Raw genomic sequence first — 15,220 nt, 5'->3', positions numbered from 1 at the left:
CGCTGAAAGATGCATAACGAAATACATGACAAAATGATGAGAAATTATTGAAACAGACGACCAGCACTGTTTCCATAAATCCCAAACTTTATTACAAAAATGTCTTATGTTTTTCCTTGGTGCAGTGTAGGTGGGTGCCGGGGGTGGGTGCCGGGGTGGGTGGCCAGGGTCGGTGGATGCCAAGGTGGGTGGGTGCCGGGGTGGGGTAAATGCAAGAGAGGGGAGGGGAGGGGTAACGGGGAACGGGTGGGGGGGTTGGGGAATTCGGTCTTCTTCTTTTGTATTCTCTTATTATATTAATTTATTATAATTCCTCTAGTCTTCTCTTATGCCTGTATATCGTCGTGTTAAAATGTGTCATGTACGATTTGATTTGATTTACTAGACGCAAGTTATGTCTTATGGTGTTGTATGTTGAGGGATTTGTCTCTTTAGTTTTTTCATGGGATTTTTAATACGATGGAGACTGGGAAATTGGGCCCCAGTTCCAGCAGGCCCCAGTCCTAGTAGGCCCCAACTCTAATAGGCCATGTCCTCAAAAGCTCCAATCCTCATAGGCCCAGTCATAAATTAATCATGAAAATTGAAGACCAACCCAAATAGGCTCCGGTTTTAATGGGTCCCTGTACTAATGGGACCAAATCTTAATGAGTCCTAGTACTAATAGGTTCCAATATTAATAGGTCCTAGTGCTAATAGGTTCCATTCTTAATAGGTCCTAGTGCTAATAGGTTCCAATCTTAATGAGTCCCAGGGCTAATAGGTTCCAATCTTAATGAGTCCTAGTGCTAATAGGTTCCATTCTTAATAGGTCCTAGTGCTAATAGGTTCCAATCTTAATAGGTCCTAGTGCTAATAGGTTCCAATCTTAATTGACCCCAATAGCCATAATGGTCTCAACCTAATGGTGCCCCAATATTATACAGAGTTTTAGTTGGGGGTCCGTTTTCTACAGTATATATCTCAGAGTTACAGGATGAAAGCAATTAATTTTTCCATAACACAGTGTTGTAAAATAAACTCTACACTCATGTTCTTTACCGAGAATAATAAATGCTCACGTCTTTTTCCTCTTCTTTGCTCACCTCTTTAGACATGCAAATTTCTCCCCCCCACCCCCATAACCCTCAGTGCGGTGCCTTAGATTGAACCCACTTCTTCTTTTCAAATTTAAAACTGAATCCACGCCTTGTTTTCTTTTAGGAGTGGTTCAACTATGTACCATGTTCTTATTAGACTAAACTTATACATTCAATTTTCTTACTCGACAAAAACAATTTTCTATTTTATATTATCTTCCATTTTCTGACTTAACTCATTGCCTATTTTCTTATTAAACAAGATATACTCCCCATTTTCTGAACCGATTGAACCTACGACCAGTTTTCACTGATTTTAAACCAACATCCCAATTTTCTGGATGGTAGTATTAAATTCGACTCGTTTCCTATTTTCATTTTTATGGGAATGGAAAAAAAAACATCCATGAAACAGTAATTCGTTTAAAAAGAACAAAAATTAATATTGAAAAACGATTACACTTAATTACAGACCATTTTCCACTAAAAGGGAAATTATTTCTCATTATTGTACTCTGTAAAACCCCAACCGACACGCTACGTGGAGTTAGGTTAGGTTAGGTTCGGTATCGTCAGCCATTGTAAAACGATTCGTCGATTTCTCAACTCCTTAGTGCATCACCACCTCAGGAGATACGAGTCCCTTAAGCGCGTATGAAGTTCGTAACCCATTAGTAAATTAGGGTCTTAGTCACTGTGTCATTTACCCAAGAGGAAAAAATGCAGATTTCTAAGATGATGCAGCATTATCATCATCACTATTTTAACGGTGTAAAGATTCCACATATCATTTCTACGACACTTAGAAGGACTGCAAACTTCCCATTTCTTGTCCACAATGTTTTTAGTTCTCAAACTTTTCTCGTTCTCTATGGTTCCCAGTTTTCAGAAGAGAGTCCTCTGAATCTTCTCGACCAACGAATTACTTGACTTTTATCTCTCCTATGGGAAGCGTCCGTGAAATATTGAATGGGTTAAGTTATTTTCGTGTTTCACTAAGTGGATAAAAGTTGAGTTATAATTTTTGTGTGAAATAATTTTGGAGGGAAGTTTACGAGTGAATTATTTCAGACACAATTCTAGTTTGTGGATTATACGTTGAAGGTTTTTTGGTTAATTGTATTTGTTCATATTTTAATCTTAATATAACAATATGCTGATACTATTTACATTTGTATAAACTACACATGAAATCATAATACTTAACCAAGCTATTAAGTGTATAATATAGTATAGTAGAATTAACATACTAATAACACAAAGAGTAAGTCCCAGAACTTGGCTTCAAAGGGATTCATTATCACACCAATAATGAACCCAAACTTCATGTCCTCTAACCTTAATGTATCAGTGATTTCAATATACTTTTCTGTGTGTGTTTTAGGTAAGTTGTAAGGAAGACGACCGATCGTACACCAACAGAAGGCAGAGTGTGTGGTGCGTGAGAGTGACAGCCACGAGGACTTACTGTACAGGGAAGTGTTGAGCTACTGTTTAGTTCTCATTACGCTACACCATCACCGTGTGTCAACAGCTGCCCCCTGGCCGGTTGTGTACTGTGCTAACATGATGATATTTTCTATGGGGAAACATTTTCTGGTATAAGGAATAGCCTCTATATCTTTATATGGTTATTTGAATATAGCTTTCTATCACTCTACACACACACACACACACACACACACGTACATATACTCGCATTATATAGTATTTACCAAATAGGGAAAACATTTTGTTTTTATTGCTACGACTTGTTAGAAATTAATTTGTATAGAATAAAATTTCCTCTGTTTCATTCAGGACGGTGTTTACCACGAGAAGATCACCAAATAATAACTAGAGTAGGTTAAGTGAGGTCAGGTCACGTTAGACTAGGTTAGGTTAGGTCAGGTCTGGTTAGCTGAGGCTGGATAGGTTAGGTTAGATTAGTTAGTTCAGTTTAAGTTAGACTAAATTAGGTTAGGTCAGGTTAGACTAGGTTAAGTCAGGTTAGGTCAAATCAGGTCAGGCAAGGTCAGGTCAGGGAAGGTTATAAGATTTAATTAAATCAGGTCAGGTTAGGTTTTCAGTGAAACTATTTATTTTTTTTATGTATTATGCTGATTTACATGATCGTCTATGTCCAGGCAGAAGTTAAAACAAACATTTACAAAGAAATTATTACTATTAGGCAATTATCCTTATTTAGCGTAACAGCGTAACAAACATCACGGTGTCAGTCACAGAGGGAAGGATACGACACACGGTAAAGCTAGGACACCAATCGCAGTTGACTAGACCAAGGTGTGTAATTATCAGATGAAACAAGCTTGGGTACTTAATCTTCATGTGGTTCCAGATAATACTTTAACATAATAGCCTCAACTACTTCCCCAAATAGCGTTAACCATAGGAGTTCAATTATGCAAATGAAGCAACCTACATTAATAAGATTACATTCGAGGTAATCAAACTCTATATGTAAATAAACGTCAATATATCCTAATGAGGTATCGTTAGGGTTAATGACACCATCGTCCCAAGGTTTGTTGTTGTTGTTGTTGTTGTTGTAGTTGTTGTTGTTAGTAGTAGTAGTAGTAGTTGTTGTTGTTAGTAGTAGTAGTAGTAATAGTAGTTAAGGTAATAAAATGGCGTCGAAGGTTTGGCTATTGGGGGAGGCTGGAGGCCATTTAGTAGTAGTAGTAGTAGTAGTAGTAGTAGTAGTAGTAGTAGTAGTAGTAGTAGTAGTAGTAGTAGTAGTAGTAGTAGTAGTAGTAGCAGTAGTAGTAGTAGTAGTAGTAGTAGTAGTAGTAGTAGTAGTATTATCATTACAATTATAATTTTAATGTTTTGTTCATCATTATTTTCATTATCATTACAACACTTCATTTATTACATCTAGTTATTATTCTAAATTCCTTCCAGCCAGTAGAAGGGATTAGGCTACTCCCTGTGTGTCTGTCTGTCTTTAATTACCTGCTACAGATTATTAAACAGATTTTATTAATAAAGTTCATGAATGTTTTGATGATAACTAGAGGGTATAACATATGTAGTTTTGTAGGATATCATATACGACTAAATGGCAAACACAGAAGGAGAATTATATAGTTTGTATTATCGCTATATACCTGCGTTGTTATTATTATTTTATTTTTATTATTATTTTATTATTTTCATTATTAAATGTTGTTATTGTTGTGGTTGTTATTATTATTATTATTATTATTATTATTATTGTTATTGTTATTGTTATTGTTATTATTGTTATTATTATTATTATTATTATTATTATTATTATTATTATTATTATTATTAGTAGTAGTAGTAGTAGTAGCAGTAGTAGTAGTAGTAGTTGTTGTAGTAGTAGTAATAATAGCAGTATGGTCCTCCTCACCAATATCTAACCTAGTTTAGCAAGCTTGAGTAGTATGGGTGAGCAGTAACAGAGGCAGAGAGATAGTTTAATTTAGGGTGTAATGAAGCTCTGTAATTACCTATTAGGATGATGCTCTTGCTGTAGATGACGTGACGTAGAGAATCACTTGAAGATTAGTTACTCCAGCTTATATCACCTGAGGGTTAACTGCACTAATGACAATCTAACCTAACCTAACCTAACCTAACCTAACAGCCCCCCCCCCCACAGTTGAAATAAACTGAGAGGCTAATTTTCAGGTATTTTTAAGGAAGGTTTTGTTCCTGAAAGCAGTGTGTGTGTGTGTGTGTGTGTGTGTGTGTGTGTGTGTGTGTGTGTGTGTGTGTGTGTTAATAAATAATAGTAACTTCCATCCAATAAAACTAACTATTATTTTCTTATGTCTAAAATGTTAATGTTTCACTAAATCGAATATTTGTTTAGATGAGTAATCGGAAGACTCTCTCTCTCTCTCTCTCCCACACCATAAGCGTAATCGGCATGAATTAGCTCTACATCAATACACTTTATCCAAATGACTCCTATATCATATACAAATTGGGACATATAATACTACTCTCCTGATATTTCCAACGAGTCTCTCTCTATTGGTCATTCTACAACATTTTGCCACTTGCATTTTTGGCCATATTCCGATTTTTTGGGGAGAGGAGGGGCGGCAAGTTTACTATTTTAGCCATTTCGCAATTTTTGTCACTTTGCCACATTGCATTTTTTTGTTTCTCACTCACCCGGGATGTTATTTGTTTGAGGACAATTTGGACCCTGTTCTGTATATTGTCAACGCTGGTAGACAGACAGACAGACAGACAGATAGCCAGACAAACAGGCAGACAGATAAATAGCATTTGAATCTGAACCACAATTCATTAAAATATGCTAAAATTATCAGTCCATAAGTTGATAAAAGCTTAGATATGCCTTCAATACGGCATCATCAACACTGAACCATAATGCATGCCCCGAATATGTCTGTAACGCACTAAGCATAAAAAAAAGCAGATATCCAATTATTTCCCATAAGAAAGAACAAAACAAAAATAAAACACACGATAAATATAGCCGCATACACACAGCATGACGTATTATAAGTAAAGAAACACCAAAACAAACCAAACTTCCTCATGTGTATCCTCTCACATCTAAAACAAAAAACAACAAAAATAACAACAAAAGAATCGGTTGAATTACGACACACTCAACTTGGAAGACGCATGACGCAAGCAGATAACAGCCGTAAGCCATGGATCCCGGGAATTCTAATTTGTAATTTTTTCCCCTGAGAGCATAATTCCAAATTAGGTGGTGGTGAGCGCAGTGGTAGCCCGCAGAGCTTTAATGCTTACGGTCTGACTTCTTAAAGGTTCCTACGTTAAGTTTATTTTCTCTCTTAACTCGTTAAACTTAATCTACGACACAGAAATGGATTAAAAAAAGTTCCTACGTTTTTCTTCTCCCTTAAACTTTTCTCCTTTGACCTTTCCTCCCTTAGCCATTTCTCCCTTGACCTTTGCTCCCTTGACCTTTTCTCCCTTGACCAGTGTAAGCTATGACACAAAGATGGAGTCACCAAGATTCGTAAGTTTTTCAGCCATAACTAGTGTCGTGATATTGACTCTGACTCACTTAAGAGATGATCAAGACAGAAGGATAGATTCTAGGAGGTTCCAACGTTAAGCTTTACCCTTTAAGATGTATAAGGTCGTATCTAACTATCTAACTAACTCAAGTTACAAATGAATTATCAGAGTTTCATACATTACGATCTTCACATTAACAGGTGAAATAAAAAATCTACTTATCACTTATTAAAAAAAACGACAAAACTAAAAATGACTCAAAACTTAAATGATTCCTTAAAAGATCGTCCATTAAAACTGTCTGACTGCGTTCTCAAAAGTTTGCTGTACGCTGCATTTACCCCTAAACTATAAGAGCCCAAGAATCGAACTTTAAGAATAATAATAATACAAAAAACAAAAAAAAACTCGGCCAGAATGCTGTGAAAACAACAGGGGCGCCAACGTAATTCTCCCTCAGCTTGGGCAAACGAAAGCGAAAAGTCGACAACAAAGTTTTAAGGAACACGAGAGTTAGTTCGTCACACGCAAAGGTCACGTAGGTGTAAGATATCTTTGAGAATAGATCACAATTAACATAGGAGACCACAACTAACATTAGGAGACCACAACTAACATAGGAGACCACAACTAACATAGGAGACCACAATTAACATAGGAGACCACAACTAACATAGGAGACCACAACTAACATAGGAGACCATAACTAACATAGGAGACCACACCTAACATAGGAGACCACAACTAGAATAGGAGACCACAACTAACATAGACGACCACAACTAACATAGGAGATCACAACTAATACAGGATATCACAACTAATATAGGATGTTGAAGCTGGATTAGAGAATACATAGATCAAAATTACTATAGGAGACCAAGGTTAGGTTATATGTGGTTATGTTTGATTAGATTAGATTAGGTTAGATTAGGTTAGTTTTCGTTATGTTAGGTTTCAATAGGTTAGATTTGGTTACGTTAGGTTAGATTAGATTAGATTAGGTTAATTGAGGTTAGGTTAGGTTAATTGAGGTTAGCTTAGGTAATCATTAGGGAGGTTAATGTTCAGGTGAAATAAGCTGGGGTGTGTAATGTTCAGGTGAAATAAGCTGGGGTGTGTAATGTTCAGGTGAAATAAGCTGGGGTGTGTAATGTTCAGGTGAAATAAGCTGGGGTGTGTAATGTTCAGGTGAAATAAGCTGGGGTGTGTAATGTTCAGGTGAAATAAGCTGGGGTGTGTAATGTTCAGGTGATAATAAATGTTCTCTCTTCACTGTTTATTCATCACCGACGACGATAATACAGAGAATTTACCTCCATGTTATGTTTTTACTCACATGATGGATCACACGTACCGAGAGTCATGCTAGTGGACCATCTGTCAGGTGGAACTGTTTTTACTGGGATCAGAAAACAAGTATTAGGAACACCCAGATGACTATTGGAATATCTGAAGTGATGGGAAATCTCTCTAAATTTAGAAAGGGAATAAATTTTTCAATATTTACAATTCGAATTTTTTTTTTTTAGTTCTTAAGGCTTAGAACACATTAATTTGATATTGTATATATTTTTTTTTTCTACAATCGAAAGTTTATGGATTTTTTTAAGGTGTAATAGGATTTAGAATAAACTAAACTCAAAATTTAAAGACAAAAAAAACATTGGTGCTGGTGGGGTGTAAAGCGCCGCTTGGAATGATTCTCGATATAATAAAACGAAATAAAAATAAATAAAAACGATAAAAAAAAGATGAAAATTTGTTTTATCCTAAATAATTATATTATTCTTTTATATTATCAGTTTTAAAACAATACCCAGAAATACTAACTGAAAGAAAGACAAAACACGAAATCTGTTATAATATAATAATAATTTTCGATGAATCAAGATCAAAACAACAATAAAAAAGATAAAAAATGAAAAAGAAAGAAGAAGAAGTATGTTTAAGCCCCTGAGGTGTTGACTTTTTCCACAATTTAGAAGGAAAACTTTACCAGTGTTGATCTTTGACGACTCAGAGTGGAGGGGGAGTAGAGTCTGGTCGACGCTAAAGAGCAGGGCCAATATTTGCCTCAGCTGAGAGAAATCTGATTATGTGCTGCAGAACGTGAGATGCAAATTAGTTTTCAGTGTTTATCTTTTTTATGGAGTTTGTTCTTGTTGTTATTATTATTGTTGTTTGTTTGTGTGTGTGTGTGTGTGTGTGTGTCCCCCAGTGGAGTTTGCCATTGCTGTTATCATCATCACTATTAATACAATCATAATAATTTTCCCACAGACAAGAAGAACTCTTAGGGGCCTTGTGTCTCTATCACCCAAAACGTGGTGTTAAGTCTACACCGAAAAATCAACCACAGAAAAAAAAAAATAAGCATTGGTCCCCAGGTGATAGTGTCAACTTATCACTGCAACTAATCGGCTTTAGAATATATAATTTAATTACTAGAGATTATTAAATAAGAGAAGCTTACTATACTGTACTGTATATGTTTTTACAATATGGGATTAGTTGTATGTTCTTTGAATTTTATATTTTTCTTATTATTATTCTTGATAGTATCTTAAGTGTCCGTCAAGCTAGAGGTCTTAGCAATATAAAACACAGAGATATGATTCAATGATACTAATATATCACTGACAGCAAAATACCAGACTCAGAAATGTAAACAGGTTCTAGTTAAGAAAGAAAGGGTAGCCAGGTAAATTCTCAATCTATTTTAAGCACCTGAGTGAAAAATGACTTGGATACACACAAGCGAAAGTGTATAGTAAGTCTCTCATTAATAGTAAAAATTATTATTACTTTTATTACTGATGATGATGATGATGATGATGATGATGATGATGATGATATTGATGATGATTGACGATGATGATGTTGTAGTGGTAAGAACAGTAGCAGTGACACCATTCTCAATATCAAAGACCTCATCATTCCCAGTAAGAAAAATTACATTAAGTGAATTCCTGGCTGACGACTCGGCGGCTTTATGGTCGCCTGAGAGGTGACGAGGAGCGAAAGGACTGGACCCCCACCCCCCTCCTTCCCACGCCGCGTTCACTAAATTCTCACTCCTGACACTCTCATTAGTAATAATTGCCTGGAGAGAGAGAGAGAGAGAGAGAGATAGAAAGATCGACAAAATAGACAGTGACAGAAAGCGAGAGAAAGAGAGAGAGGGAGGAAGTAATAAACGCCTTTACACAATGAAGAGAATTCCGGGTGCAAAAAAAAAATGCAAAAAAAAATACTCTGCCATTGTATCCATTTAAGTTTTACAACCATGATTACGAGTCACGTGACACTGACGTCATCACGCCCTCTCGCCCGCGCCATAAAAGACTGAGTGATGATTTTGTATTTTTTTTTGTCTCGTGACTTTTGCATATTTTTGTGGAATGTTGGACACTGTTATATGGCGTATGAGAATGCCTTTGATTTTTAAGTGAGTTGTTCGGGTATTTTTTATATTATTCTTTATTCCGTTTTCTGTTTTTTCTCTAAAGTTCGTTTTATTTATTTATTTCTCACTGATGTCTTGTTTTTTATTTCCAGAGACAAAAATCTACTAATATATAAACATTCAATAAACAAAATAAGAATTATAGTCAGAGGAATAACAGTGTTGTGTTTAATCTTGTTAAATGTAAATTCCAGGTCGTATATTTTATCTGGACATAAATTTGTTTTTTTTTCTACTCAAGTTTAGTACAGGTTAGGTTAGGTTAGGTTAAGTTAAGAAAAAAACAAACACAAGCGTATGATAATAAAGTGACACATGAAACCTTTGAGAGATAAGCAATATAACTGGACCCCCTCGGAGCTAGTATAGTCACTTGGCCACACACTCTGGTAGTCGAGAAGTCTTCAGAACGACGCTTACAACTTACATTAAAATGATATGTTTTAACCCTTTCCCAGCGGGAGGTTACCCTAAGCTGAATAATATGGTCTGGCGGTAGCCAGAATAAAATGGCAAGTGCGTGACACGCTCTGAAAGGGTTAAGTAGTACAATTTACTTGAATTATATTTAAACATTTGTGACTGAAATCACTGATTATGGTTAAAGTTTTACCATTTAAGACCGAGATGTTCTCCTGATTAGGTATTATCCATTTTATTTGCTAGTTTATCTTGGTATTTAGGGCCATGTGCAAGAAGAGCCGTCGTGTACATAATTAGATTTGGGAAGAAAAAAAACCACATTGTCTCTACATTGCATGAATTTCTGGCGTGGAAATTATATATTACCGAGGAAGTCCTGATGCCTAAGGCGACACACACACACACACACACACACACACACACACACACACACACACACACACACACACACACACACACACACACAATAACCCCACTCGCTGGCCCAACAATAGCCAGTTAATTAAGGAGATAGCGGGTAAGTGATTTGTCACTGGCGCTTGGGTCGTGCGGGCAGTGTCGCTACAGTCACTTACCATCACCAGGACAGTATTGAGCGGTGACACTAACCTCCACCAAACAGCGCTACCACCACGCAACCACGCCACGCCACAACGCTACTACGGCGCGAGAATGTTAAATTATTCGACAGTACAACGACACCACGACTTTACCACCACAGTACCACCACAGTATTACAATGTCACTACCACACAACTAGAACATCATTACCATCACCACCACCACAACAACAACAACACACCATAACGTCACCACTACCACCACACCCACCATCAATACCACAACCATCACCACCATCACCACCACCACCACCACCACCACCAATCCTCAAAATTGGTCATTAACAACTCGGTCAAACCTTAACTTGTAACATTTGTCGCTACGGGTTACAGCTTCCCGTCATAATCCCATTACGCAAACAATACACCGGAAGCACTGTACTACTCAATATTGAACTGTAATATCAACACGTTACTGTACCATCATTCAACGCCACTAACTGTTATGACAACATTATCAACACAATATTACAACTTCACGCTCTCATTATCATCATTATCATCACCATCATCATCGCCACAGTGACACTACAACATTGTATCATTATCATCATTATCATCTTCATCACCATCATCATCGCCACAGTGACACTACAACATTGTATCATTATCATCATTATCATCTTCATCACCATCATCATCACACAACACTACAACACTGTATCATTATCATCATTATCATCTTCATCACCATCATCATCGCCACAGTGACACTACAACATTGTATCATTATCATCATCATCATCTTCATCGACACAGAAACACTACAAAACTGTACACATCACCGCACCATCATCAACACAACACCAATAAAGTCAACACAAGTACACCCCAACGTAGGCGACACCACTACACCCCCACACGGCACCATTCACTTTCCATGACGTACTGTACATCACCCATAAAACGCCTCGGCCATAGCGTCACTACAACGCCATCATAACAAATCACCACACTACACAGCCGAGTCAGCCACCATACCACACTGTCGTATAAGGGTCATCTAGTGTCATCACGCCATCACCACCACACCGTCAGTGCCACAATATGTTGCTACATGACACTAACGACAGGCACTACTACGACGCTACAACAGTGGTTCCCGACCAACCACCTTAACATCACCACGAGTTTATATACACATTTTATAGATCTTTACCAAACTGAGTATATTCTTATATGTTCCTATAATACTCTGCTGTTATTATTATTATTATTATTATTATTATTATTATTATTATTATTATTATTATTATTATTATTATTGTTATTGTTATTATTATTATTATTATTATTATTATTATTATTATTATTATTATTATTATTATTATTATTATTATTATTATTATTATTATTATTATTATTATTATTATTAAACGGTTAAGAGTCTCACTACCCAGTTTAACCATTAAGAGTTTTATTTCCGTAATGGCAGATAAATTCCTTAACAACACATCATTATAAAATATCCCTTCACAACCTAACAGTATAATCAACTACTGTTACTTCATATACCTGTTCTTAAGTGGTATATATTCTAAGGATATAATATAAATAATTATGGTATATTTTCTTCACTTATCCAGCAGTATTGACCACCATTATAAACCTCTAATTACAGTGTGATCATTAAGGTGGTCAGATTTGTAGCAGTTGTGTGTTGTAAGAAAATATTATGACCTGGTGAACGATGCTTAATGACCCAGCAGTTGAAACACCATTTAACACATCAAACAGATTTCTGATTTGTCTCTTTGGATTATTTTTCTTAGCTATAGTTCACTGTCAATTACCCTATAAATTCTAAAATATATTTCCAGATATTTCTTAAGGTAAATTGACTAATATTTCTCTTATTATTGACAAACTCTTATTTAGAATTAATGATACATATACGTGTCAGGGGTAGATATTTTTCATCATGTATCATTCTATGTATCTGATATATTTTTTCCAGGATTTTTTGGGTTATATTTATATGGCAAATTCAACTATCCTTTGTGTGTGTGTGTGTGTGTGTGTGTGTGTGTGTGTGAGACGTTTATAGTGTATCTGCTGGACTAAAAACACTGTCACGTCAACTTTGATCTCCCACAACTAACCCATAAACACATAAACAATGGTGGAGGTGAGAGATGTGTGTTTTTGGTCACACACACACACACACACACACACATATTACCAGCTCAGAACCTAACCTAACCTAACCTAACCTTAAAATTTTACAATACACAGAAGAAACTTAGAACAAAAATAAATACGATTCATCCCTCCCCCCCCACCAAAAAAAAAACCCCACAAAGAATAAAAATGACTTCCCTTTATTTTCTCCCCCTAAGTAATATCTATATGCAAATTAATACCTAGTCTTGTGTCAGTCATGAGTTATGAGATTATTATAATCAATTTACATCACTTCTCATTTATTTTTTTTCGTTTTTTTTTGCCTGCCAAAGTTTTCTATGAATACGTAATGACTTGTGTATTAAAATCTCCCCAGAGGTTGGCAGCGATCATAGGAGGATTATGTTAAGGGTAAAGGGAGGATGCTGATGCGAATACGTGTAATGGAAATTGCCTGATAAACGATGAGAAGCGGGGATGAATATGATGTGTAGGTAATACGTTGATAAAGAGGGAGAGGGATAGATGGGTTGTGATGAATAAAAGGTAAGAAAATAATGTAAAGGAAAGAACCCGATAAATTATGGTAAGGGAAGTAATCAAAATTGGATAAACATAAGCACAGTAGAGTGAAGATAGATACAGGAGAGACGAGAAAATGTGTGCTACAGAGTAATACGAATGATGAAGTGTTTAGAAAACGAATGATAATCGAAGAATTGATGAGGGAGGAAGAATAATTATGGAAAATAAATTTGTTTACTTGTAGATGTCTGGTTTGTTGTGAAAATGATACGGTCACACACACACACACACACACATATACACACACACACACACACACACACACACACACACACACACACACACACACACACACACACACACACACACACACACACACACACACACACACACACACAAGAGAATAGCACCAGGATAAGAAAATTGGGTTCAGTGTAATCAGCTTTACTCTATCACATCGTCTCTTAACCTTGTTTACTCTAGGCGCTTGTTAATGGAATTTCGTTAAAGAAAAACAACCTCGTTAAGCACTAGTGATTTTGATAAACACTTAGGTCCTCGTTAAACACCAGGTATTTTTATGGATATTTAGGGTTTCGTTAAACACACGCCATCTCGCAAGGCATCAAAAAACTCGTTAAATTCACACAATTTCTCTGAGCATCTCGTTCCTCGTCAAAGTTTACGCGTTAAGCACTAGGGTCTCGTTAAATGCCCACACTACTTCCCTATGTACGAGGGGTTTGGTTAAATGCCCATGGTTTCGTTAAGAACCTGGAGCATTGTTAGATGTTCATGATGTCGTTTAGTAAATAGGTCTTCGTTAACCAGTAGTGACTTTACTAAATGTCCAACTATATCGTTAATCACCCACGACTCGATCTTTCATATTTATTGAAGCCTTTAACTTACAGTGGATATATTTCTCGTTAACCAGTAGTGTAAAATACATAAGGGTCAACTCGTGTTCAGCTCTTCTTCGGTTGAGATGAGACAAATTAAAAAAATATATATAAATACTAATATAAATACATAGAGAGAAAGGAGAGAAAGGGAAAGAGAAAGTATCCCAACACTGCCTCAAATCTATAATACATCCACCATATTTCACCTTCTCTCTCTCTCTCTCTCTCTCTCTCTCTCTCTCTCTCTCTCTCTGTATCCCTTGGTCATTATATTTGCATACATACGCCCGTTGAATACCTAATAACAGGGATGAAGTTGGCACGGACAGGTGTTGATTTTGTATTAGCGTTCATTGTATACCTGAGAAACCCTTGTGATCTAATAGAACCCAATTTTTTTTTTCCGAATCATGTATTTATTTTATTTATTTATTTTTCATTTTCTTTCATGGTTTTGATACAGTGGGGAGGGTAAAAGGTTGTCTGTCTGATTGTCTGTCTGATTGTCTGTCTGATTGTCTGTCTGTTTATCTCTCTGTATGTCTGTCTGGATGTATGTCTGTCCCTCTTTTTTTCATACTTCGTCGTAATTTTAATAAAGCTGTGAGAGCGAGAGGGTGTTTGTTTGCTTATCGTTCTATCTGTTTGGGTGTTTACCTTCCTTATAAACAATAGTTGTGGAGGAGATGTGATACCGTCAATCTCTCTTGGCTGTCCCGTGTGTGTCTGTTTGTCGGTTCATATTTAAACGTAAGGTGTAACAGGTACCAGGTGTTCCTATTAACAAGGATCAGAGATTGTTGAGGATACATCAGTTGATCCGGCGTGTTTGTTGTCAGGGTTACTGAATGTCAACAGCGACTAACTTATACAAGTGGCTTTAGCATTAGAGAGAAAATGTTTCATAAATAACACCGACTTTACCAATTTGCTACAGCCCTTGCAAATCCCTTCAACATTTACTACATTCTTCCGACATTCTCGACAGCTCTCCAACACTCCTCCAACATTCTCATCATGTCCCCAACACTTTCAACACTCTCTCCAAATTCCTCCAACAATCTACTACACTTCTCC

The sequence above is a fragment of the Homarus americanus genome, unplaced genomic scaffold (genome assembly GCF_018991925.1).
Source record: "Homarus americanus isolate GMGI-L3 unplaced genomic scaffold, GMGI_Hamer_2.0 scaffold12143, whole genome shotgun sequence".
Lineage (NCBI taxonomy): Eukaryota > Metazoa > Arthropoda > Malacostraca > Decapoda > Nephropidae > Homarus > Homarus americanus.
The sequence above is the reverse complement of the archived record's forward strand: the minus strand, read 5'-3'. Positions refer to the sequence as shown.